Genomic DNA, 28,000 nt, shown 5'->3' on the forward strand with positions numbered 1-28,000 from the left:
AAAAAATCCGACCCGACCCAGCCGGAGCCCGTGCACGTTCTGCCCAAGCCCGAACCATGAACTGTCATTATGAGCCAGAGCCAACCCAAACCATAAACTGTCTGTTTTCGGGCTGATTGAATGAGTGAAATATAATCAGAATTATGTTAATTAACACTGAAACATAGCATAAAACTATTATTTAATTAAAATGATTTTTAAGAACAGCTACACACCGTGCTGCAAGTCAAACGCTGAGGCGTTCACGTGCGCCCAGAGCTACGTGATTACATTTTTCATTTTATTATAGTTTGATTTAGTAAGTTTTAATTTGTTTTTAGGGTGGGCTTGCTAGTTTTTATTAGTTTTCACACATCTCATCAGAGAGATCAATCTAATAAACGTGAGAGAGAAAGAGAGAGAGAAAGAGAGAGAGAGAGAGAGAGAGAGAGAGAGAAATATTTGCTTGTTCTGGAATGAGCTACTCACAGGTAAATGTTCTCACATACTGAATCTCCTGTTTCTCTTTCATCTGCCTTGCGCTCATATTGTAATCCCAAACATAGTTCTGCAGTTTTCAGTGTTTTCTGTCGTATTTTGCGGCTAGCGTGAGCGCTTTACACAAGAACTAACGCCACGGACCACGAGGTGTTGCGCGCTTGGCTCTTATAAATAAATTAAACACGAAAATTCAGTAATTTTAGTTCGTTTTAGTTAGTTTTATAAACACAAAATACAGTTCGAGATAGTTATGTTTTTTCCTTTTAATTACCGTTTTTATTAGTTTCAGTTAACACAAATGTTTTTTCACTTTCAGTTTTCGCTATTTCGTTCGCTTTAGTGAACAATAATAATTGGTTACTTAGCAACATTGTGATTATCACACCAGAGCTTTATATAAAATAAAAATAGGAGCCCGATTTTGGGACGGTCTTTGGGTCAGGTCGGGTTCGGGCAGAGAATCTAAGCTCTAAAAGAGAAAGCAGCAGCACCACAAAAACCGGAGCAGCTAAAAAGAGCTTAACGTCCTTAAATCGGAACTTGGCCTGTCCACGGCAATCACTGAATTGATTAGGGCAGTAAATCGTCACAATTGTGCCTCACTTCACCACACCAAACCACAGGCACAGTGGCCAGAAGCTCAAGTTCACCGGAAAGAGGAGGGGTTAACCAGGGCAAAGCAAAGTTACAACAAAAAAAAGTTCATAGAGTGGCTAAAGTAACGTGCAGTAACGGGGTGTCGGAAATGGTAACGGCGTTATAGTTACAGTCAGAGTAATTAGTTAGATTACTCGTTACTGAAAAAAGTAACGGCGTTAGTAACGCCGTTAGTTTTAACGCCGTTACTCCCAACACTGCTTATAAGATCCCTTATGGGTGAAAATGCTGCCGAACGAGGGAGCTGCCTTTGAAGGCAATGACTACCTAGACAGCTCCCTTCAGATTGGACCGCAGCTAATGTCAGCGGTGCACAGTATCTGGCCCTATATAGGCTGATTGCCGCTGCCGGAGTGTCGGCGGGAGCGCGGCGCACAGCATCCGGCCCGATATAGGCTGAACCCTGCTGGCGGAGTGTCGGCGCGAACGTTATTAACATGCTTTTCCAAGGCAACTTTTTTTTTTTTACAGACTTTCCATTTTTATTTATTATTATTATGATTATTATTGTTGTTGTTGTTGTTATTATTATTGTAGTATTTATTTGTATTTTCTTCAGTTACTTATTTTACACACACAGTGATATAGTAATAATCATATTACATAATAAATGCATAGAAAATTATTATTATTATTATTATTATTATTATTATTATTATTATTATTATTATTATTATTGTTATTATGCTGATACTACCACTAATAATAATAATAATAATAATAAACAAATTATATTAATGTTTAGGGTATGTGTGTGTTTATAACAATGTATGTGTCCGAATAATGTGTAATTTAATTTCTTTATTATATTTTTATAACTTTTGAGCTGGCATTTGGATGTGAAACCTCAGGTGACTATTTGTTGACGTCACTAGTAACAAAGCAGAGCCCAGTATATACTTGAGGCAGAGGCTACCTCAGAACACAGCTTGTGGACATGGTACCGAATTCTTGGTACGGTTTGTAAGGTTTAAGCAATGTTTTAAAGCTCTGAAGCATAGATAACTTGCGTAAACTTTCAATATTAATGAAACTGGATTTTTTTTGGTTACAAAATGATTGAAAACTACCTTAGCTAGTTAAGTCGGGAAGCCCACGCTGCAGCTTCTGGAAACTTCTGTTTTGTGAGTTTTTGGCACAGTTTATATGTTTTACCGCTCTCAAGCAGACATATCCTGCATAAACATTAAAACTTATTTGTGTTTTTGTAGTATTTTATGCTTTAGAAATTAGCCTCTCCAGACAACTGCTGAAAACTAACTAGCTAAGTTAGTTAATTAGCTAAGTTAGCTTAGCTAAGTTAGCTTAGCTAAGTCCAGATGTGTGTGCAGCTTCTGGAAACCTCTAGCACTAACTTTTTTTTTTAGCACTAACTGTTATGTTTTATTGCAAAATCCTGCATATATATGAAAACTGTCTCAAAATTTAATTAATAATGTGAAGTATTATTTTTGAGAATGGTATTTTTTAATAAAGTTACTTCTGGGTAATAAGCTGAACCTAGCCAGAAAACAGCTGAAGGCTGACTTACATTGTGCATTTCGCACAAAGGATTGATTAAAATTACTTAATATTATTAACCTTGTGCATGTGTGTATATATATATATATATATATATATATATATATATATTTATATATATATATATATGCACAAGGTTATCAATATATATATATATATATATATATTGTCGTGCGTAAATTGACGACTCTTAGGCCTCCCTTGAAGGGAAGCCTTGGGCTAGCTTAAAATAGACTCTTTAAAAGTTATCTAGTCATGCATCACTACACAGCCTTAAATTCAAAAGAAAGAAGTTATAAACAGACGAGTGCCCTAAGTTAAAGAAAGGAGAAGACGGAGTTCTTCGAAGTTCTAAGATGTTCTTTTATTGTCTTGAAGTCAGCCAGGTTCAGTCAAAGGGATTCAGTCTTCTGATGAGACAATGGTATTACACACATTTTTATACAGTCTTTGGGTGAACAAAAGGTGGGGGCTTTAGGCTCCACCTTTTACCGTTATATAACCATTTTTCAGTTGAACATAATTGTTCCCAAACATGATCATCTTTAGGGAGTTTTTTTCCGGTCAAGGCTATGGGCATTATGCCATTATTCCCATAGTTGGATCTAATCGTGGTCAAATCAACATGGTATGGTTTTTTTAAAAATCCTGACCTTCACCTGCACAGTCTTCCCGTGGGAGAAAGACTGAGCCGGGCCTGTGTTGGACATCTGGTTAGATTAATGAACTTAAAGATACGCTTCCCAGCCATTATGTAGCGTTTTCCTGGAAACCCTCCAAATTATGGCCTGTTTATCTTATATAGCTGTCTCCTCCGGGACGTGCCTGATACAGGTTTGGGCTTGTTAGAGAAGGAGTAGACAGAGGCTGAGCAGAACTCAGTGAACCTACTCTCTTATGGCCAAATATTCTAATATATAAGTTTATAGCACATATTGATCTCTAATATCCTAATTTAGGGCCCCACAATATATATATATATATATATATATATATATATATATATATATATATATATATATATACAGTGAGTCCAAGAAGTATTTGATCCCTTGCTGATTTTCTTTGTTTGCCCACTAATAAAGACACTATCATTCTGCACTTTTAATGGTAGATATATTCTAACATGGAGAGACAGAATATCAAGACAAAAATCCAGAATATAATTTTAAAGAATATATTTTAATTAATTTGTATTTCAATGAGGAAAATAAATAAGTATTTGATCCCTCTTGCCAAACACACTCAATACTTAGTGGCAAAGCCTTTGTTTGCAAGCACAGCGGTGAGACGTTTGTTGTAGTTAACCACAAGTTTAGCACACACACCAGGGGGAATTTTGGCCCACTCTTCTTTGCAGATCCTCTCTAAATCATGAAGGTTGGTGGGCTGTCGCTTGGCAACTCTGACCTTCAGCTCCCTCCATAGATTTTCGATCGGATTGAGGTCTGGCGACTGGCTGGGCCACTCCATGACCTTAATGTGATTTTTCTTGAGCCAATCCTTTGTTGCCTTTGCTGTATGTTTAGGGTCGTTATCATGTTGGAAGACCCAACCACGGCCCATTTTCAGATCCCTGGCAGAGGGGAGGAGGTTGTCCCTCAGGATTGTGCGGTACATGGCTCCATCCATCTTCCCAGTGCTCCCATCTTCCCGCCTCCACATGTGCTCTCTTCAGCAGGGGTACCTTTCGGGCACTGCAGGATGTGAATCCATTGTTGTGCAAAGTGTTGCCAATTGTTTCCTTGCAAACTGTGGTCCCAGCTGCCTTCAGGTCATTTGCTAACTCCTGCCGAGTGGTTGCAGGACGATTTCTGACCGTTCTCAGCATCATTGCCACCCCACGAGGCGAAATCTTCTTTGGAGCACCGGGCCGAGGTCTGTTGATTGTCATGTTATACTCTTTAAACTTTCTGATAATTACACCAATAGTTGTTACTTTCACATCCAACACCTTACTAATCTTTTTGTAGCCCATTCCAGCTTTGTGAAGGTCAACAATTCTGACTCTGAGGTCCTGTGACAGCTCTTTGGTTTTACCCATGTTGGAGACTTGAAATCTGTGTGATCTGTCTGATTCTGTGGACAGGTGTTTTTCACACAAGTGATTAGTGAGAACAGGTGGCTTCAGGTCAGGTAACAAGTTGATTGGGAGTGTCTAACTGGTCTGTAAAAGCCAGGACTGCTAATGAATACTAAGGGATCAAATACTTATTTCACTCCATAAAATACAAATCAATTAATATATATTCCTTAGATTTATTTTCTGGATTTTCTTTTTAATATTCTGTCTCTCCATGTAAGAATACATCTACCATTAAAAGTATAGAATGATCATGTCTTTATTAGTGGGCCAACGAAGAAAATCAGCAAGGGATCAAATACTTCTTGGATTCACTGTATATATATGAAGAGTTTGGTTCCAAAACGCTATAAATCCATTTTTATCAATTTGAGTAAAAAAGGGTTTTCTTTAGCGAGAAAGTGGTAGGCTGAAAACCACCGTTTTCTGTTTCAAACTATCAAATACCATACTAAGGTTAAAATAACACATCAAAATCAAATCAAGATTTTAATATTTAAAGATTTATTTTGAAAAATAATTAGTTTTTTCGCAAAACGCAATAAATCCATGCCAAGTTTTTATATATTATATATATATCATATATTATATTTATATATGTCTTATATATCCTTTGGCATCAATATTTTTTTTTACTAATAATGTGCAAAATACTATAATAAATAAAAGTAAATTGTACATCTGAATATAATAGTTTAACCATTGGGCCTAAAAACACACATTTCAAAACATTTCTTTTCGAAAAAGTTTTCATATACCAAACTCTTCATATATATATATATATATATAATTTAACTGCAACATCTCTCAGTACACAGGAAATTTGGCAGTGTTAAATCAACAATGTTATTGTTAAACACTGTTAACACAGTTACTTATTAGTGTTAAACTTTACACTCTGTGTTAATTTAACACTAACAGTGTTGATTTAACACTGCCAAATTTCCTGTGTATAGAAGCAATGTACAGTCATGGACAAAAATCCTAGAAAATGATTGCAATTACATGTTTTGTTATACACATTTATTTTGTTTGTGTGTTGAAACAACACAATAGGTCAAACATCTAAAATGAATATGTAATGTATGTATTTATATAAACAATTCAAGGTTTATATTAAAAATTCGATTTGATATTGGTTAATTTAGAGATGTTTGTTACATTACAGGTTTTGATTGCACACACATTTTTTCATGTTTTTATTTATTTATTATTCATGTTTTTTCAGTGTTTCTCTGAATTATTTAGAGAATTTAAGATGGAAATTTACATGGAATGCTCAACCAGCCGTTAAATATGGTATTGGGTATATTTTATTAACAGTAAACAATAAGGATTAATGGGTGTTGGGTGTGATTTATTATTAGCATTTATTAATAAGAAGCAATGAGTTTTGTATGTGATATATTATAACTAATCATTAATAAGGAGTGTTGGGTGTCTTTTATTAATAGAAAACAATAAGGATCAATGGATGTTGGGTGTGATTATTAGTAATCATTAATAAGTAGCATTGGGTTTAGTTTATTTAACTAAGATGGCGGCGCGTGCACACGCTGCGGCTTCTCGCTCTCCCGAGGATACAGCGCTTTCGTGTTTTTTGTCCTGTTTTTGTACGTCTTTGTCGTGCGTTCACGCACCTACGAACCTTTCAACCATGCAGACCCAAAGAGTGTGTTTTCTGGACTTTTTAAACACATAGACTTTCCAACCAGGGGAAACAACACTTTGGACCAGGTCTTTACTACAAAAAGAGGGGCTTACAGAGCCTCCCCCCTCCCCCACCTCGGAGCGTCTGACCACCTCACCATTATGCTAATGCCAGCTTACAGACCACTGGTTAAAGTCTCCAAACCAGTTCTGAAGCAGGTACGAGTGTGGCCAGAGGGTTCCTCAGAGGCACTTCAGGACTGTTTCAGCACAACAGACTGGAACATGTTTAGAGAGGCTGCCACCCACAACAACTCCACGGACATTCAGGAGTACAAAGAAACTGTCTCTGCCTACATCACCAAGTGCATTGATGATGTAACCGACCTCAAGACCATCACTGTTCGGGCTAATCAGAAGCCATGGCTGACAGGAGAGGTCCACAAGCTCCTGAAGGCTAGAAATGCAGCCTTCACAGCTGGAGACCAGGCAGGCCTGAGGACAGCCAGGGCCAACCTGTCCCGAGGCATCAGGAAAGCTAAGAGGCAGTACTCCAAGAAGATATCCCAACGCTTCAGCGACAGCAGAGACACACTGAACCTGTGGCAAGGGATTCAGTCTATCACAGGCTACAAACCCCATCCACAGACCTGCAACAGCGACACATCTCTGCTGAACGACCTGAATGGATTCTTCGCAAGGTTCGAGCCACTCAACAACACACCCGCCCAGAAATCCATCCCTCCTCCTGGTGACCAGGTGCTAACGCTCTCCCAAGACAGTGTGAGGAGAGCATTCAGCAGGATCAATGCTCGAAAATCTCCTGGACCTGACAACATTCCTGGTCGTGTGCTGAAGGACTGTGCCTGGGAACTCGCAGAGGTTTATACGGACATCTACAACACCTCTCTGAGTCAGGCGGTGGTTCCCACATGCTTCAAAGCCACCACCATCATCCCTGTCCCTAAGAAGGCATCGCCATCCTGTCTCAACGACTATCGTCCGGTTGCACTCACCCCCATCCTCATGAAGTGCTTCGAACGACTAGTCATGCACCATATCAAGTCTTCACTCCCCTCCTCCCTGGACCCCTACCAGTTTGCATATCGGTCAAATCGCTCGACCGATGATGCCATCTCCACTGTTCTCCACTCAGCCCTCACACACCTGGACAAGAAAGACACCTATGTCAGAATGCTGTTTGTTGACTTCAGTTCAGCATTCAACACAATCATCCCCAAACAGCTCATACACAAACTGGACAGTCTGGGGCTGAGCACTTCCCTGTGCAACTGGCTGTTGGACTTCCTGACTGGTAGACCACAGGCAGTGCGGGTTGGCAGCAACACATCCAGCATCACCACACTGAACACAGGGGCTCCCCAAGGATGTGTACTGAGCCCCCTCCTGTTCACTCTGCTGACCCACGACTGCACACCAGAACACACCTCCAACCTCTTCGTCAAGTTTGCGGATGACACGACGGTGGTGGGTCTCATCAGCAACAACGATGAGTCACACTACAGGAGCGAGGTGAGCCTCCTGGCCTCCTGGTGCAAACACAACAATCTCTCTCTGAACACAGAGAAGACTAAGGAGATTGTTGTGGACTTCAGGAGAACTCACACACTGCACACTCCTCTGTCCATCAACGGAACTGCTGTGGAGAGGGTGAGCAGCACCAAGTTCCTGGGTGTGCACGTCACAGAGGACCTCTCCTGGAGCACCAACTCAGCATCACTGGCCAGGAAGGCAAACCAGCGTCTCTACTTTCTCCGCAAGCTGAGAAGAGCTGGAGCCCCCACCCCCATCATGACCACTTTCTACAGAGGGGCCATCGAGAGCATCCTGACCAGCTGTTTCACCGTGTGGTACGGGGCCTGCACAGCATCCTGCCGCAGGACCCTCCAGCGCATCGTGAGAGCAGCTGAGAAGATCGTTGGCACCTCTCTCCCCTCCCATCAGGACCTGTACAGCTCCCGCCTCACGCAGAAAGCCTTCCGTCTGGCAGGAGATCCCTCCCACCCACTACACAGCTTCTTCAGCCTGCTGCCATCAGGGAGAAGACTGCGGAGTCTCGGGTCTAGGACCAGCAGACTGCGAGACAGCCCCATCCATCAGGCTGTGAGGATGCTGAACTCTCTTCCCGCACTACCCCCCATCCCAATCCTGCCCACAGCACACACACTCTCATCATCCTGACCCCACATCCTCCCACCAACACAGTACTGAAACTCTGCACTAGAACACACACAGTACTGTAATTTTTGTAAAAGGACCTGCACTACACACCCAATACCTGCACTACTGTTACGCTGCACTGTCATACACACTTTAATTCCCCAAGAACTGGGAACTTTAAGAACTTTACCAGCCTTAAGCTAGATACAACATTGCACTACTGTTATACGGGTTCTATTTATATTGTCACTTGATCTTAATCACAATTAATATTGCACTATTATCTTCTGTCTCACAAATGTCTATTGTGTTTTTGTTGTATTGTACATATAGTGTCTCCCACTCTTTTAGATTTAGATTATATATTTATTTCTTTTTATTTCTATTTATATATCTATTTCACCCCCACCACTACTGCACCTTGTTCTGTCTCATGTATGTCTGTGTCCCTGCTGCTGTATTGTACACATAGTGTCTCCCCTTTTTCTTTATTTTTCTTTATTATCCATTATCTGTACTTGCTGTAAAATTGGGAAGGAGAGTAACGTAATTTCAATTCTATGTATGTCCTGTACATATGCAGCATTGACAATAAAACTACTTGACTTGACTTGACTTGACTTGACTATTAATTATCAATAATTAGGAGCAGTGGGTAACAGGTCTCATAATTAATCACACTGCTGCAATCGGCACTATTGACTCGGGCCAGATCCGTGCAGTCATTCAAAACGGACTTGAGCCGAGCCGGCGAGCGGGAATCGGACCCATTACTGAAGATGTTTTGCCGGTAGGTTGGAATCGGGCCAGCGCAGCCCCAGCATCATTCAAACACGTGGCCCATAATCGGACCTGTAGTATAGTTACTGAACTATCGCGAGAGTACTAGAGAGCGCGAGAGTTCGTTTTACTTAAATAAAACGATGCCAAAGGACTGTTTATTGAAAACAACACAACAGGACCGATGCTGGACGAGTAGGCACGGAATCACCTGCCGGAATTGGCCCTGCTCACTCGGGCCAGCTCTGGGCAGTCATTCAAAACGGACTCGGGCCGAGTCTACTTGCCGGAATCGGACCTACAACTTTTTGCCGGCAAGTTGGGATCGGGCCAGAGCTGGGCCTACTACATTTTGCTAGATGGGGTGTTATCATTAAAAATAATTAAAATAATTTAAATTAATTAAGGGATTACTCAAGGAAATTAAAACTGTCCAAAAAGGAACTAAATTTACCTGCACTTTTTACTTTACCAACTTTAAAGATTTTGCATAATGTTTTTTTTTACTGATCATTTTATGTTTATTCATGTCATAGCGTTGTTTTTTATGTAATTGGTCAATGTAAAGAAGGGGTACCTTTTTGTTTTGTAGTGAAAACTTGAAAAAAAAAAAAAAACATCTCAGGCAGAGTAGAATTTTTGTATAAATAAAACTACATATGTTAAGATGTAGGCCGAAATTGAGCTTCCCCTCCTTGAAAGACCAGCATCTGCCACTGCTGCCAGTAGATTTTCATAAGTTTGGAAACAGCGGACCTGATGAACAAACAGGCCTTCAGACGAACCAAGATACCTTACTGAAGTTCTGCCACAGGAGGTCGAACAATTGTACATTTCTGTCCATAAAAAGATATAAATAAATACAGATTTCCACACTGTCCTTTAAAAATGCTCTGAGGATGTTCAGTATAAGTCACTAAGGAACTTCATCTCTAATCACTTATCAATCACTAATTTAACTTCACAGCTTTTAGGCACACACTCACCATGCACCATGGCTTCTTTTTTTTTTACTTCAGTATTTTATTGCTACCTAGTATAACAGATTTGGGGCGATGTGTATTAAAAAAAAAATATATATTTTTTTTTGCATACTATCATCCCTTTATCTCAGTCATAACTTGAAGCAAAACTAGAATAAGAACAAATGAAATATAAAATGCAATTAAATTATTAATATATTGACATTACTTACAAAAAAAAAGAGTAAAATCAAATGAAATTTGAATGAAATAAGAAATGTACTGTGCTCATACCAGAATTACATTTTTTAGAACCAGAACTTAAAATAAAAAATATACAATTTAATAAAAATAAGAAATCAGACGTGCTAATACCATGATTTAATTATTTTACCTAAGGCATAACGTAAAAGAAAAGTAGAATAAAATCAAATCAAATATATAATAGAATAAATAAGAGATTTAATGTGCTCATGTGAGTTTTTTAATTTCACCTCAGTCATGACAAAATAAAAGTAGAATTAAAGTAAATAAATTATAAAATTGAACGAAAAAAGAAATATGTGCTCATACCAGAATGTGATTATTTTACATTAATCATAAAGTAAAAGTAAAACTAAATCAAATAAAATTTAAAACGAAATAAAATGAGAAATATAATGCGCTAATACCCAGTTTTCATTCTTTTACCTTAATAATTACTTAAAATAAAATGAGAATAAAAAAATATAAAATTAAATAATAAAAAAAATTTATATGCTCATACCAGGATTTCGTTCTTTTACCTGTCATGACTTTAAATAAAAGTAGAATAAAATAAATAAAAATAATTAAGAAAATATTTAAAGTGCTCATACTAGGATTTCGTTCTGTTGCCTCAGTAATGACCTAACAATAAAGGTAGAATAAAATAAAATATACAAATAAATAAAATAAAAAATATATAATGTGCTCATATCAGGATTTTTTCTTTTAAATCAGTCATATTTATATATAGAGGTGTGTGTTAGTGTGTGTGTGTGCTGGTGTGTGTGCGTGTGTTAGTTTGTGTGTGTGTGTATAAGTGTGTGTGTGTGTGTGTGTTAGTGTGTAAAAGTGTGTGTGTTAGTGTGTATAAGTGTGTGTGTGTGTGTATAAGTGTGTGTGTGTGTGTTAGTGTGTGTGTGTGTGTGTGGTATTAAAGCGGCTGGGTTGATGAACTTGCTCTCTCTCCTCCGTGACTCCGTTTCCCGCCTTTTTTCCTCTTTACCTCTTTGCTCGGGAAGAGTCTGAGGCTGAAACTCCACAGGCTGAAAAAGTAAGTTAACTACGGGCTAATTTCATTTAACTCGATTTTTCCTGCTAAATATACCGATAATCAGTTCAGTACAGGATTATCTGGTACATTTTTCCTCACAAATTGAGGAAAAAAGTGTAAAATAGTGAAAAACTGAGCTGGTGAATTCAGCTAGCTAACATGCTAATTTAATATCAGATTTAACACTTTCTGTTAAACTGGTAACCGCAATATATCAGTGTATCATTCATTAGATTTACACCTGTGGCTTTATAAACACAGTTTTACACTGTATTCACACTTTAGACCGGATTTTAAAGGATATCCATGTTTTAAATGGATATTTGTTTCTATTACTTTCTTTTACCTCAGGTATGACTGTGGTATGAAACTCAGTGAGTCTGTAGTTCTCCAGTATTAACCCTGACCTGCATTAATTATAGAGAATTAACTCAGGATTTATTTATATTTACCCGTTTAAGAGCTGATTAAATGTACACTCAGGTGGACAGTAAACATTTGGTCTTTCAGCTACAGCTAATTACATTAGTAAAATAAGGTAAGATAATGCTGTATTAATCTCTATGGGGAAATTAGAATGTTCCAGAAGCTTATATACAGATACACACACAAGTACATAAAGATTTAAGAAAAGTAAATATAAATACTAATCATATGTTGCTTTGTTGGTGGTGTGCACAGAGAGACTTATTGTAGGCATTAGCTTGTGTGTTTTTAGTACTTTATTTTTACAAGCACAGATACATGTGAGGCTGCTGTGTAGCCCACTGCTGTTAGCCTTCTTCTCCAAGCTTCACTCTAAGCCCCGCCTACTCTGGGCTGTATGAGACTAACAACACTACATCACATGTAGGGCTGCAGCTATCGATTATTTTGTAATCGGGTACTCTCTTGAAAAATCGATTCGATTAATCAAGTAATCAGATAAAACATTTTTTTGTTAAAGAGCAATTAAAAAGGAAATTTACTCAATAATGGATGACCAATTGGTTTCCTTTTTTAGATAAGTTATATTTTTAAATTCACAACATACATTTCCAAATTGCAAATACAAATAAATACAACACAATAAATAAATAAATACCACAATAAAAAAATACATTACTTTCACATTAGGATTTCTTGTAAATAACAAATATAGGGTATAAATAAATAAAAAAGGCATAAACATCGTCTTTGTGTTGTGCATCTTAGCTTCTGAGACGTTGTCAGTTCTGCCAGTGTTGGATCAGTGTGCTGCATTCTTTAACCACCAAGCCGCTTCTCCAAAATATATCAGGACCTGTGGAATAATTGTGATACAGAAGTATTACAAATGTTGCTTTTTTCTTTATTTATATGTTGGACTACTTGGGTCTAATTACATCACTAAGACTAATAACTCTAATAATAAGTTCATGGACGTGCATTTATGAACACTAAGATTGACACCTATCACATTGGTTCACATTAGACACTAGTGGTAATTAATATTTTATCCAATAAATAAGAGACTTCCTTATATAAAAAACACAGTGTTCATACAGTTTCTGTCTCACCGGCCAAATGTACTCTTAGATGAAGAAATTATGCATTTAGTTTCCAGCCAAAGTAACTTCAGTTTAGCTAACTTTTAACATTGTTATTGTTTATATTCAGAACTCCACAGCGCTGTGTTTACTGTTTACATAAAGCACGTATGAACGTGTCTCTGTTCTAATAAACTAACCACACATTATAGACAGTGCTTCTATTAATTCACACTCCAAAGCGCTGTCGTTTTGTTATTAATTCACATTAATGTTAATCTCATTGATTTATTATAAGTTATATTTACCTGCTCTCTCGGCGTCCTCGCGTCTCGGGTGTCCTCGGCTCAGATGGTGCAGCACCGAGTACAGGTCACAGTTCAAACATAGAATGCTTTTATTCCTTTAAAATCGCTGTTTTCTCTCGACGCTTCCATTTTTGCCGCTGCTCAAACCTCCGTCTCCTTGTTCCTGGGTAAGGGGGACGTAACACTGGGCGCGTTGTCAAAATAAAAGTCGCGAAAATACCGCGCGCTGAGTTTATTAATTAAATAAACCATTACTCGAGGAACAGAAAATTAATCGATCAATTTTGTGAATCGAGTTACTCGATTTACTCGAGTAATCGTTTCACCCCTAATCACATGACCATCCTCTAACTAGTATATGCCTATACAACATGCATATACTACATCCACGCTTTTAGATGTTAACATAACAATCTATTAATCAATGTTCACAGTAGGGTTGCAGCAGTAACCGGTTTCACGGTATAACATGATATTAAAATGCACGGTTATCATACCGTGTGTGTTTGCTTATTACTGGTAAAACGCAAGCCAGCGGAGAAACTCACCCGCGCATGCGCAACTCTGCTCCGCTTCAGCTACTCACAGCACACAGCGGTGAGAACAGCAGAAAGTGCATCAGACTAAACAAATCTCCGTCCGCCTAAAAAAAGGCTAAACTAAAATCAGCAGTGTGGGACTATTTCGGAGACCCGCTGAACGCACCCGAGGATGGTTATCCGATTTATAATCAATGTGGCTGTAAAGTCACAGCTAAAGGTGGACATACGTCAAACCTGTTCTCCCATCTCCAAGAACACCACCCCGCCGTGCAGCGCAAAGTATGTGTTTAGTTTATAATTTTAATCTGAACCTAAATAAAACCTCTTTGTAGTCGTGCACAACCCATGCGGTAAGCGCAAAAGCGCTGAGTTATCCGAAATTTGGGCACGCAGGTACAGGCGTGAAGTGCGTGCTACGATGGATTCACGTGTCCGTGTAAAGGTCCTGGCCGGACTGGATGTGAAAGACGCCATTCATTTACATGCGTTAATTTTCAAATTCTGACGTGCCTGTTTTTCATATGTTAAAACCAGACTCGATGTGAAAGCCTTAAAATAGAAATCTCTATTGTGAGGATCATGTCAGAAATAAATCCCCTCTTTCTGCAGTATCTGGTTATATACCAACTTGGCAGTAAAACGGACGTTTACAACAGTTGTTGATCAGACACTGACCCAGGCTCAGTTTATCAGATATTAAATCATTTAAACTTAAATAATTGTACTGAATATTTTAAATCTTTACTTCTTAGAGGACATGTAATGTGTGTAACGTGTGTGTATATGTGTGTGTATATATATATATATATATATATATATATATATATATATACACTGTTAATGCCCTTAAGAGTAGTGGAAAAAACTGATTTCCTTCACCTGATGGTGTACAGCTTATTTTTTTTAAGGAGACATTAAAATGATAATTGTTCCAGGTTTCTACAATAAATAGTTAATTGAACAAAAAACCTTTGTTGTAATTTCTTTAAGGGTCAGTTTTATAATATATGTAACAAACTGTGATACTGTGATAACCGTGATACCGCGGTATTTTCTGAGAAGGTTATCATACCGTGAAAATCTCATACAATTGCAACCCTACTCTGCACACACTTGTTCGTCCACTCCTTCAGTGTTGTCAAATGCTCGAGACAGGGTATCGGCTATAAGCATTTCTTTGCCAGGGGTGTACTTGATGCAAAGATCATAGCGCTGTAATTGCAGCATCATTCTTTGTAGTCTTGCTGGTGCTTTTCCTAGGGGCTTTGTAAAGATGGTTTCTAATGGTTTATGATCTGACTGTACCATCACTGGGACACCAAAAACATACTGATGGAACTTCTTTGCAGCAAACACAACTGAGAGCAGTTCTTTCTCGATTTGTGCATAGTTGCGTTGAGACTCAGTTAGAGCATGCAAGGCATATGCCACTGGCCATCCTTCCTGAAGCAAACATGCACCGAGACCATCCTTAGATGTATCTGCTTGTAGGACAATCTGTTGGTGAGGGTCAAAGAATCTCAGAGTTGGAGCCTCAGCTAGAGCATTTTTTAGATTGCCAAGTGCAGTATCATGTTCCTGAGCCCAAATCCACTCCATATCTTTTCACAGAAGCTGCCGCAAAGGTGCTGTGATGGCTTCTTCATTTGGTACATATTGTGCCAGGTATTTAGTCATACCTAGGAGCCGCTGCAAACCTTTGCGATCAGTAGGAGCTGGCATATTTATGATTCCCTTGACTTTCATTTTGTCAGGCTGGACGTGACCCATGTATTTCACAACCATGACCTTGTACTGCACTTTGTCTGCATTGAATTTTACATTCTTCTCTTTTGCTCTCTGCATTACTTTTCTCAGCATGTTCTCTCTCATCAGATGCAGCAATGATCATGTCATCTGCTATGACATGTACACCTGGAGTGTCTCCGAAAGTCTCACTGTTCTTTTGCTGAAAGATTTCACTTGCTGATTTTAGACTAAATGGAAGACGCTTGAACCTATATCGCCCCATGGGGTGTTGAAGGTGCACAACAGAGATGATTGCCTGTCTAGCTTGATCTGCCAATACCCATCCTTGTCATCAAAAATGGAGAACAGTTTCTTACCAGCAAGTTTACTTTGAACATCTTCTGCTGTGGGTATGGAGAAGTGTTGCCTTTTGACTGCTCTGTTCAATTCACGAGGATCAAGACACAATCTGAGAGAACCATTCTTCTTTTCAGTTATTACTAGACTGTTAACCCAGCTAGTTGGTTCTGTGACTGGAGTAATAACATCTGCTCCCTCCAGTTTGGTTAGTGTGTCTTTCAATTTTTCCATGATTGCAAACGGAATTTTCCTACAGCCATGTATAACTGGAACTGCATCAGGGTTGATGTGAATGTGATGCTCACCAGGGAACTCACTAAGTCCGTGGAACACCTCAGGATACTGCTTCACAAGCTCTTCTTTCGTTGCTGGTGAGTTCACTTTTACTTCCTCAACTCGCCTTATGAGGTTTAGCTCCTGACATGCTGCTCTGCCTAATATTGGCGATGCTGTCTCCCTAGTGATGAAGAACTGCAGGCTTTCCTCCATACGTTCAGTTGTACATTTTAAGTAGGTACACCCTGCTGGAGTGATCTGTGTCCTTCCATAAGCAACCAGCTTTGTGCTAGTCGGTGTGACATGTATGTGACCTGGCAGCCTTTTCACCTCTTGAAAAGGTATGACATTTGTGTCTGCACCACTGTCCAGCTTGAACTTAATGGGCACTCCTCTTATGTACATTGTTGTATGCCAAGCTTCATCTTGCTGTGTACTGAGCGCATGCACCACAGTGGATTCTAAACTGCCCACAAACAGTGAATCCAGGACCTGTACTGTGTGTACTGTCTTCGTCATGCGTAATTTAGCAAAATGGTTATTTTTCCCGCATGCTCTGCATTTCACTCCATAGGCATTACATGCTTTTGGGTCATGTGTTTTTCCACACCTGCGACACACCTTTGCATCCACTCTTCCTTTCTTTTGTTGAGAAAACACTGGTTTAGTAAACTGTGACTTGTTTGACCGCCTTATTTTAGCTGTTTCTGTTAGCAAATGAACTTCATTTTCTGTCTTTGTAGTGTCGTTTCTGTCTCTTTGCTGTGAAGATGCTTGAAGATGAGGAAGAAGACACCGCAGACATTGCCTTAAGTGTAATACAATTATTTATTACAAAGACTAAGACAATATCTTCAAGGCTTCCTAGGCCAGCCTTGGAGAGAGATGTTGCCCGATCTTGTCCCTGCTCTCTCTCTCTCTCTACACTGTGGCCGGACCCCTTTTAAAGGTCTGTGGTACACATCTGGAAACACTTAAACCTACACAACCATACATAGCCATAGGCGGAGCCTACAGTACATGCATTAGTGAAAGAGTATAAAGAGAAATAAAGGAGAATATAAAGAAAATACATATGCTGAAAATATAGGAAGCACTGAAGCAGTATGAAAGCACAGGGCACAACGAGAGTCCCATCTGGGGTGCCATTTTCTGTAGTATCTTGAGCTGTGATGTCATGTAGATGCATGAAATAAGTCTTCGCTGATACTGTTCTTTGTATATGAGAAAATTTATTACAGAAAAAAGCAAACCGGTTTTGCTTGGAGAGAGTTCTTTTCCCAAATCTGATCTCTAGCTCTCTGGCTAGAATTCCTGAAGTCCGGCCTTTATGTTTGAAAAACACCTCACAGCTGGAACCACTTAACGTATGCTCCTATAGCGCACATACATAAGTCAGTCTGACTCCATGTATGGCAGTACTCCCCCATACTATCCTATGCTTGAAAAAACAAATGTGTTTAAGTTAGGGCTTACTCCATCTGTTCCCTGCGGTCCAGAGGCCATTCTGTGTGGAAAATATATTGAATAATAATGAATGTGTATGCTTAAATATACGTCAATATATCCCCCCCTCTGGAAAAGAAAACATCCCAAACAGAGACAAAGCAAAAAATGCCTCCAATCACACTGCAACTACACAGTGTGTGAGAGCAAAAACCTGTCAGGCAGCCAACCATCCCAAAATATTATATTAAATATAACTATATTAAATATAGTTATTTAACAAAAAACACAGGAAAAATTCTCTCACGGCCCCTCCTGCCCCCTAGGCGGCCATATTCCATATTAATGAAAGTGGAGGAAGTAACAAAAAAGCTGTTTAGTGACTTAAGGTAAAGCACATACAATTGAAACCCCAGAAACTAAAACAATAATGTCCATCTTCAGGCTAGTCGACACATCGGACCCTACAGTGGTCCTGTCCCTGCCTAACACCAATATCCCTAATGCGAGAAAAGAAAAAACAAAACAACTGGGGTCCCAAGAGACATACTCAAGAGTAGCACACAACATTCGTCAAATGATTCAAATGTGACGTAAGTACAGACTAAGTCAAAGAAACTGCAGCCTATATAGATTATCACTAATCTAACAACAGATATTAACCACATTGCAAAGCACAATAACAGAATCCAACTTTATAAAACAAAGCATTATGATGTGTCACACTGCAACTCCTCAGCAGCAATGAGTCTTCATGTGACGATGATGAGCTGAGTATAGGCATGGTATCACAGTGTCCTGGGTCATAGTCCTCATGCATTGTACTGTTGTATTGAATGTCCTTGGTTGAGCAATGACATCCCATCAGCCCCATTGGGTCCTTGAACACTTAACCACCCTCGTCTGAATGGAAAAACAGAAAACACTAAGAAGTATCTTGTGCAAAAACAAACAAAACATCAAAAGTATTATGCTTTCACAGTAGGTCTACATCTATGTAAAGTCCTCGTAAACCCATAACCAGATTGTGTCGCACCATTAAAGTTCCACTCAATTTGCACTGTAGTATGTGAACACTCCTTTAAGCAAGTCATATTTTAACCTATCTTAGCCGCTTTCAAAGTCGTAGGTAATATAGTAGCCTGATTAACCTTATTAATGCCCCAAGTTAGTGCTGTAGCTAAATAATTCAATCACCCCATGTCAGTGCTAAGAGAATAAATGGCCCCATAATCCCACAGACAAATATGAACTTAAACTTATGAAGGTTAGTCAGCAGTACCAAACAGACAGAGCTTATCTAAAACAACTATATTCAATCCAAATTATAGACAGGTGTCAATACCTCAGAGAGCCATCAGACCTTTTCCTTGACTCAAATGATGCAGGTCAGTATAACAGGTGTCAAAGGTCTCACCTTTCCCCAGGACCTAGGAGTTCCCTCTCAGACCACAAAGGAACGGTATTGGAGACAGTTCCACATGTATCACACCCAAATGTATACCTGGACCCAGTACTGACCGGATTCCTTCAGAATCTAATGTTGAGTCACCCATGTCCTCTGTCATCACTAATGGTCTCTAAGGCATTGCCCCCTACAGTCCATAGCAAAATTGCTTCCAATTTACTGCTATTTACTCTGATGAGAATGGTCATGCTGACTATACTACCCTATTATTTATTCACAAACTGATTAAGAAATACATGTGAGTGCAGAAGAAAGCTAGTCTATATCGTCCTAATTTAAACATTACAAAATTACACAAAAATAATTGAGCTCAGTTCACTTGGTGAGTAGAACTTTACTGGTGCGGTTGTTTGTGTTTGTTCAGTTGAGGACTTATTCTTTGTGGAACATCAGAAGCAAACCGAGTTGTCTGGTGTTTTCAAAAGCTGGAATAGGACATCCACTATTGGCTCAGGGTCAACATAGTGCTTGAGTTGCAGGTATTTTAGGTACTTCTGAGTAACTTCTTTCCCATGTCCTGCAAAAACACACTTAAAAACAAAACATGCTTCACCCTTATTTGCAATTGTGAGGCAACCAAGTAATAATAATAATAATAATAATAATAATATAATTGTTATAATTGTTTTAACAGAGTTTTTTCCCAATACTTCTTTTATTTCCTGCTGTTTACAAACACTATAGCATTCTCTTTTCTATGAGAGTATCAAATCTACTTCACTTAAGGTAAAAGATAACTACATACATAATGAGTGCATGAACCTTACATTGAACTAAAGTCTAAAAAGATTAAAAACAACAAAACTAACAGTAAATCTAAGTCGATAAGCTTTACTATACTTTTTAAAAATTGTGACAAAGAATAACTCATCATGCAATAAATGACTTGATTAACACTATATATTGTATTTTTTTTAAAACCTTGGTCTTTTCTTTTGTCCCTATGTTTGACATGACTCAAAGACTGAACTTCTGGTTATACCAGCAAAACCATCTTTTCAACACAACTTCTCGTTGTAGTAAGTATCGACTCTCTCTCTCTCTCACCGACAAAGGTTGCTAGGAACCTGGGTGTTATGGTTGATGACCAACTCTCCTTCACGCACCATGTGGCCGAAAAATTAGACCGTTCCTGACGCAACAGGCCACCCAACTCCTGGTGCAAGCGGTCGTCATCTCACGCCTCGACTACTGCAATGCCCTGCTAACTGGCCTCCCGGCCTGCGTAGTAAAACCACTCCAGATGATCCAGAACGCAGCAGCACGTCTGGTCTTCAACCAACCAAAACGGGCTCATGTCACCCCGCTGCTCATTGAGCTCCATTGGCTACCAGTTAATGCTCACATCAAATTCAAAGCTCTTACAATCGCCTACAAGGTGATGACAGAACAGCTCCTTCCTACCTGCACTCACTCCTGAAGGCTTACACTACCTCCCGGCCGCTGCGCTCCTCAAACATTCACACAAAGCAATCCAGACTGTTCTCATACAGAGTTCCACAATGGTGGAACAAACTACCTTCCACTACCAGATCAGGAGAATCTCTCACTGTCTTTAATAAACTCCTGAAGACAGAGCTCTTCAAAGAGCACTTACTCTCCTAACACCTCTAACTAACTACCTTCTACTACCAGATCAGGAGAATCTCTCACTATCTTTAATAAACTCCTGAAGACAGAGCTCTTCAAAGAGCACTTACTCTCCTAACACCTCTAACACACTAACTACTTCTAACCTCATTTCCTTCTTCCCCTCCTTCACTCCTCTATCCTATTATTCCCCTTTGATCTCCTTTTATCCCTATCCAAAGATGTTTTACCTTTAAACTTATTTTACATTGTACTTGACTATTGTAAGTCGCTTTGGACAAAAGCGTCTGCCAAATGTAATGTAATGTAATGTAATGTAATGTAGGATATACCAATAGCAATGTACCATACCTGAATATTTTCCTTATTCACTCATACTGTTATTATTATAACCACATTATTCTTCTTTATACATGCTACTTTATCAGTATACTCACATTCTATTAAACACTTCCAATCCCTGTAAGGAACAGCATTTATGTATACCAAATCACTTATGACTGTGAAATTCCTTGTCTTGTTCCCACAAGTGTATCGCTCCTTTGCTAATGTTACTAATAACAACACTTATAATAGACATGTCAACCAGACCTAAAGTAGCATTACATCTACTCATGTACATTGGCTGAATTTCTAAAACACCCTTAAATGGTACCACCACACTTCTGCTAACACTTCCATTAAGCACCAGAAAACAGCTATTGGCTTTCAGCCAGTATATATCCCCCCAACTATGTAAACAATAGCCAGTCACTAAGTATGAGAACATTACATACTAAGAACATCTGTGTTTAATTTACTAGACAGATACTCATGCTATATACCCCCAGAGATCTTCACCACCCATTAATCTTTCACAGTTAGCATACTCAAATTCCCCTACAGAAACAGCTCTCTGTTTCACCCAATCCTTTTAAACATTTTTTTTTCAGTTAGTTTTATTTAGTTTTTAACCACCTTCAGACAGACTGTCAATATTTTTCACTTTTGTCCATAATTCCCATGATCATCTTATCATACATATCTCTTTTTTAGTAATTGCTGAATCTTAGTTTCATTTTAGTTTGTTTTGATCAGTCTTACACATGTTACAACTAATGTTTCCTGACTTTATATTTTCCTTCTTTTCCTGACATTATTCCTCTTAATCCTAATTGTTTTTTTTTTTTTTTTTTTTTTTTTATGGTTTTGTCTCTTTATCTTCTTCCTTTTATTTTTCTGTGAATTCTTTACTCAATTGTATTCGTTACTTCACTACTATAATTCCAGAGATCTCACATGTCAGTAGAGTGACTGAATATTTTCAGAATCTCTCATGTTCAATTGTTTGGTGGCCGCACATTTCTTGATTCTGAACATTGAGACATCTGGAACTCTTACAGTGTACTTATAAAAACACAGTCTTCTAAAAATACTTATTTACTCCACAGTTTTAATAGTTAGTTCATGGATAAAAACTCATAATAATAATAATTGTCCAACCCCTATATAATGCTTACTTAACCCTTATTCATAAACTCATATGCTTTCCCTCCTCATTCCAAGACTACTACTTTTTTGTATTACTTCATATACTTATTTAATTACTCTATCTATTTATTATTTATTATCATCCATTAGACACAAAACATACAACATACAACATATAACATATATAACATATAACATATATAACATATAACACATAACTACACACACACAGACAGAGAGAGAGACAGAGAGAGAGCCTCACACACCCAAAGACAGAGGCCCCAAAATCCAAAATCACACTACACACACACAGTCCTGTCACACACCCTCACAGACTCATACAGGCCTGACACAAACACACTCACGGTCTCATACAGTGGCCAGCACTTCTTCCACACCAAAAATAAGAAAGTCGACTCTTCAACCATTTTCCATTTTTTATTCCCTGCAGGTTTTTTTCCCGCATGCTCTGCATTTCACTCCATAGGCATTACATGCTTTTGTGTCATGTTTTTTTCCACACCTGCAACACACCTTTGCATCCACTCTTCCTTTCTTTTGTTGGTTTAGTAAACTGTGACTTGTTTGACCGCCTTATTTTAGCTGTTTCTGTTAGCAAATGAACTTCATTTTCTTCCTTTGTAGCAACCATTACAGTAATTTGCTCTCGTGCAATCTCTGCCGCTCTGCAAATGTCAATGTCTTTAGACAGCGTTAACTTGGGTTCTCGTAGCAGCTTTTTTATAACGTGCTTATCAGTAATGCTGAAGACAATTTTGTCTCGAATCATCTCACTTTCAGCAGTGCCAAACTCACAGTCCTTGCACTTTTGTTTCAGTTCAGTCACAAACTTATCAATGTGCATGTTCTCCGGCATTGCATAGAACCAGAACTGATGTCTCTCAAAAAACACAATTTTTTTTGTGGACTGCAATATCTTTTGAATGCAGTGAGAATTTCATCTACAGTGGGGTTATCTGGGTCTTTGTGCTCAATGTCGAGAGTATTGTACACTTGAAGTGCATCCTCACCCAGCGAGTGCAGTAAAATGGCAACTTGAACTTCTCTGTCCTTCTTTTTAAGTTCTGCTGCAGTCATGTATAATTTATACCTCTGCTCCCACCTACGCCAATTTTCGCTGACATTCCCCGTCAAAGCTAGCGGTGGTGGAGGTCTAAACTGCTCCATATCAACTCTTAAGGACACCGATGCCAAAATTCACTATTTATTCTTTTCCGCTGCAGAGCCCCAGAGCTGAGACGGTTTCTGGCGCAATGTACCTCCTTTGTAGTTCGGCTTAGCTGCTAGTCAAAACTTCTGACGCCATATCATATGTTGCTTTGTTGGTGTGCACAGAGAGACTTATTGTAGGCATTAGCTTGTGTTTTTTAGTACTTTATTTTTACAAACACAGATACACGTGAGGCTGCTGTGTAGCCCACTGCTGTGATTCTGTGATTGTGATTCTAGCAACACTTGCCAGGAGTCCAAAACAATTTCCTGTCAAAATAAAAGTCCCCCTGAAATGTAATAAAAATCAGTTTTGAGGCTGTAAATGAAATAGTATGAACTAGTTTAATAATATTTACAGTTTAAAACGAATTAAAAGCTTTTCAAAACTTCTAAACATGTTTAAATAATGTAGATAATAAAATAAAAAGTAAGAAATTGTACTAAAACTAGTGTTGCTGGATAATACAGCTTTGCGCTGGCACTTTATTATTATATTACATACACTTTATCAATATATTCTGACACAGGACACATAACTCTTTAATAAAAGTAACATTATAAAGAAAAATATATTTCTTTAAGCCACTGACAGCATGTTATATACTAGGCGAATAGAAAAATCAGTGGATTTCAGAGGTTTGACTGTACTAAAACTAGTGTTGCTGGGTAATACAGTTTTGCACTGGCACTTTATCAATATATTCTGACACAGGACACAACTCTGCCCTTTATTAACCAAAGTGACCTTTTGAAACTTCGTTTTTTTTTAATATTATTATTATTATTAAGATTTTACTGAAGCCATGTTGAAATGATCTTTTGAAAACCTGTGCGATTAAAAACAAGTGAAAACAGAATGCCCTGAAATCAGCTGGATGTAGTGAATAGCCAGAATTTAGCACAATACTTCATGTAGGTAGTTTAAAGCAGTTTCTTAACCCATCCATATGATCAGCTAATAAACTCTCATTTATTGAGTTTACCTGTTAAAATCCCTTAGCCCTTAGATTTACGAATGGAACATATCTGGTCCTTCAGTTAAAGCTCATGAAACTAACAGACTAGGAGGGTTTGGGTCATCTAAAGTTTATATTAACATCTGCCAAAAATCTCTACGAAACATAAGGTTACATTCTTTTACGTAAAAGACCACCATCATAAGTACTTTTAGTCGAAAAAGGTGGCATAAATGTAAATATACAAATATACAACAGAATTGACATGCCAATACATAATAATAATAGTAATAATAATAATATCTGTTATATTCTTTTAAACATTAGGTGATACCTCATCAGTTTTTTTTCATATATTTATATATAGTTCAGACATTGCACGTATATATTTTTTTTATCAACAGTAAATGTAAAGTGGAGTAACATGTTTAGGTTGTAAAGTGACATGTACTTGGATGTAACTAATAATAAACAGACGCGCTGCAGCAGCAGTTCAGTTCAGCAAGTCTTCAGCACAGCAGCACGACAACAGATAGGCTTCTTCTCCCCCGTGTCCCACCAGCCAGGTATCATACACATCAAGTAAAATCCTACCGTTTGCCCTCTAAACCCAACCTGAAATCAGTTTCTTGTGCAGTAATAGGTCTCACACAGCACCAAACTACTATGTATTTTATCAGTTGGTGGTGTGACATTTTTCCATTGACAACTCACGTTTAGAGTTGTTACAAATAAAATTCAAATTTCATTCAACATGTGTGTGTAATTTTTTTTATAATTAAGTGTTCCACGTGCACTAAAAAGTGCCCTTTTTCCCCCCTGAGCACTTGCCCCCAAAATGTCTGTGCACGCCACTGCTGTGAGGTATAATTGGCTGCCAGCAGCGAAAACCTAACAGAGGCCCCGCCCACTCAGTATCTATTGGCTGTGAGAGACAGAGGGGGCGTTACAGAGACTCGTGAGCAGAGAGGAAGAGAGAGAGAGAGGGAGAGAAAACGAAAGTAAGTTGGTCCTCCATTACAGAAGAATGAAGAAAGAGTGACGCAGTTTAGGACAAAACGAGCTAAAGTCAACTAAAACGATTCTACAGCGGTTTATTCTCACTGGGTAAGTTCAGAACCAACGAGAATGTTAAATATTGACCTGTAATTTAAACTAATTTAATTTAAAGTTTATTTACCTCAGATGTCTGATTTCCGGACATGGCCAAACCTCACAACCGAGTGGACGCCGTTAAACATTCATATAATTGTTCGATATTTCATACAATTCCCAAAAACACCAGTTATCTAAGGACATTTGAGTTCATTACAGCTGCTTTGAGTTTCATTCATCTGTGTTTTATGGCGAATCTGATCAAAATATGTCAACAATTTTACTTCCCAAATTAGCCTTGTTAGCATTGACATAGATTAGCATTGTTAGCATTGTCCCAGATGGGCATATGTTAGTTACACACGACGGAAACGTGCCTACAGGTAGAATTTGGACAGTCCTGTGTGTACGACTGACAAGATACAATTAGATATTATTTAAATGATCTGATATAAATTTATATTAACTTGACACTGATTTAAAAGAGCAAAACATGATTTAATTTAAAAAAAGCTAATCTAAATTAGTAACAATTTTTATTTTATTAAAGTTTCTAAAGCCTGCTAGACTAATTAAAAAATCAATGTAGTAAATTTATGATCTACAACTTTTTGCCAATGTTTTCCAATCCATCTTAACTTCTGCTTTTACTACTGCTGATAGAGGATGTTGGTAGTAGTGTGATTCTAGATTGAACAGAAGGCTTTTCCAACTAGTAGGGTAATTTTAGTAAAAATCTCCTAGAAAACAAAGTACAAGAACATAAATTAAGTGTTTGTCAGATATAGAACTGTTATTTAAAAAAAATATATCACAAAGAAAAAGTGAAAGCCTGAAACAGACCTAAATCGGGGCAGATACAGAACAATATCTTGTAGACATGTCGAAATGTAGGTGAAAATACTGAAACCTTAACCTAAAATATAAACATATAGTGATATTTTTCTAACAAAATAATTGAGTTTGCCTGAATAAGTTTGGGCTGGGCAATATATTGTAAATATCATTATATTCAAAACTATTCTATACCAGATATTAAAAATGACTGTATTGTAATATTGTAGCTGCTACAAAAGCTGCCTTCAGTTACGATTATGTGAAAGATTAGATCACAATTATAATGAGCAGCGTGACAGTTTTATTTCACCACCTCAAACAACATAATTCGATGTGGTTTAATGCGGCAGTGGAATGCCAAGAAAAGTGTAACTCTGTAATGATAAAAATAAATGTACAGATAGATATTTCGTATTTAAATGTACAGCATGCTGTGTCTTTATTTTACAAATAAATTCTGATAATGCAACATTATATTTTATGGTTTTTATTATGTCATATTGTGTATCACCATTTATTTTCAGCATATTAAGATATGAGATATGAACTCAGCCCTAATTTAAGGTGCTTTCACACCTACTTTATTTGTTTATTTGTTTTTTTGGGAAAAGGTGGATGCACTTCCAGAGATGGTGTAAGTAGAAGTAAAAGTAAAAGAACAACAGTTATATTTTGAAATTCAAAATAAAAGATGAGATAATTTTTGTTCTACAGGTAAAAGTAAAAATAAGGAATAAGGAAATATATTTATTTAAACAGGGTAAATAAGCTATTCAAGGTGTGGTCATATGTAGTATTACTGTTTTACCAGCAGGGGGTGCAAACGGACCTTGGCGCAATGTGATTATTAAAAAATATATATATTTTTTATAACTTCTAATGTTCTATATAATTAAAATATGTATATATTTTTTGCCAATAATAAAAGTATTACAACAGTTTTGCATTATTCATACTTATAATGTTACTTAAACCTGACCATATTTAAATGGTTATGAATCTATTCACAGGGATCTGCATGTTCACTGAAGTGCCTCCATGATGGAGCCTCATAACTCCAGTGATGGAGGAGGATCCTCTGATCCAAAGTGAGTAACTTTAATACATCAATAGTTAGTAGGAATGTATGGCCAAAAATAAAAAAGTGAAATGTTGGTTCAATAGCTGAACAGCCTAATAGTCTAATGTACTTCAATATTTTGCTGTGCTTTTTGCTAATCTCCTGGTAATCTAATTATCTTCATGATTATTTTATCTACACCCAAGGGCAGAGGCATTTAAGCAAAAAAAAATCACTTCTTGGTTTGTGTTCTGATTTTAGCACTCAGTACCGTCCCACATGTTGTGGATCATGTTATAAACTTTATTTTACTTTATTTAATGTTAGCAGGATGGAAACCCAGAGGTCTGTGTCTCCAGTGAGCAGCTCTGTGTCTATGAAGAGTGAAGACTGGTTCACTAACTTGGCTTCACTACAACAGGATGACAGTTTTGGACAAATTTATTATTCAGGGTAGGTAACTGTGGTGAACTAATATCTCGTTTAGTGTGCTTCTTGCTGTATCATTAATA

At 37.9% G+C, this 28,000-nt stretch overlaps 1 protein-coding gene and 1 long non-coding RNA gene across 39 annotated transcripts in view; one reads left to right on the forward strand and one right to left on the reverse strand.

The window, feature by feature from the left end:
• The window catches only part of LOC125784790 (uncharacterized), a 255,427-nt gene that overhangs the window by 46,885 nt on the left and 180,542 nt on the right, over nucleotides 1-28,000 (reverse strand). The window lies entirely within an intron of this gene.
• The window catches only part of LOC125780488 (NACHT, LRR and PYD domains-containing protein 12-like), a 543,312-nt gene that overhangs the window by 46,811 nt on the left and 468,501 nt on the right, over nucleotides 1-28,000 (forward strand). The gene's annotated exons all lie outside the window — the stretch shown is intronic.

The sequence above is a fragment of the Astyanax mexicanus genome, chromosome 1 (genome assembly GCF_023375975.1).
Source record: "Astyanax mexicanus isolate ESR-SI-001 chromosome 1, AstMex3_surface, whole genome shotgun sequence".
Lineage (NCBI taxonomy): Eukaryota > Metazoa > Chordata > Actinopteri > Characiformes > Acestrorhamphidae > Astyanax > Astyanax mexicanus.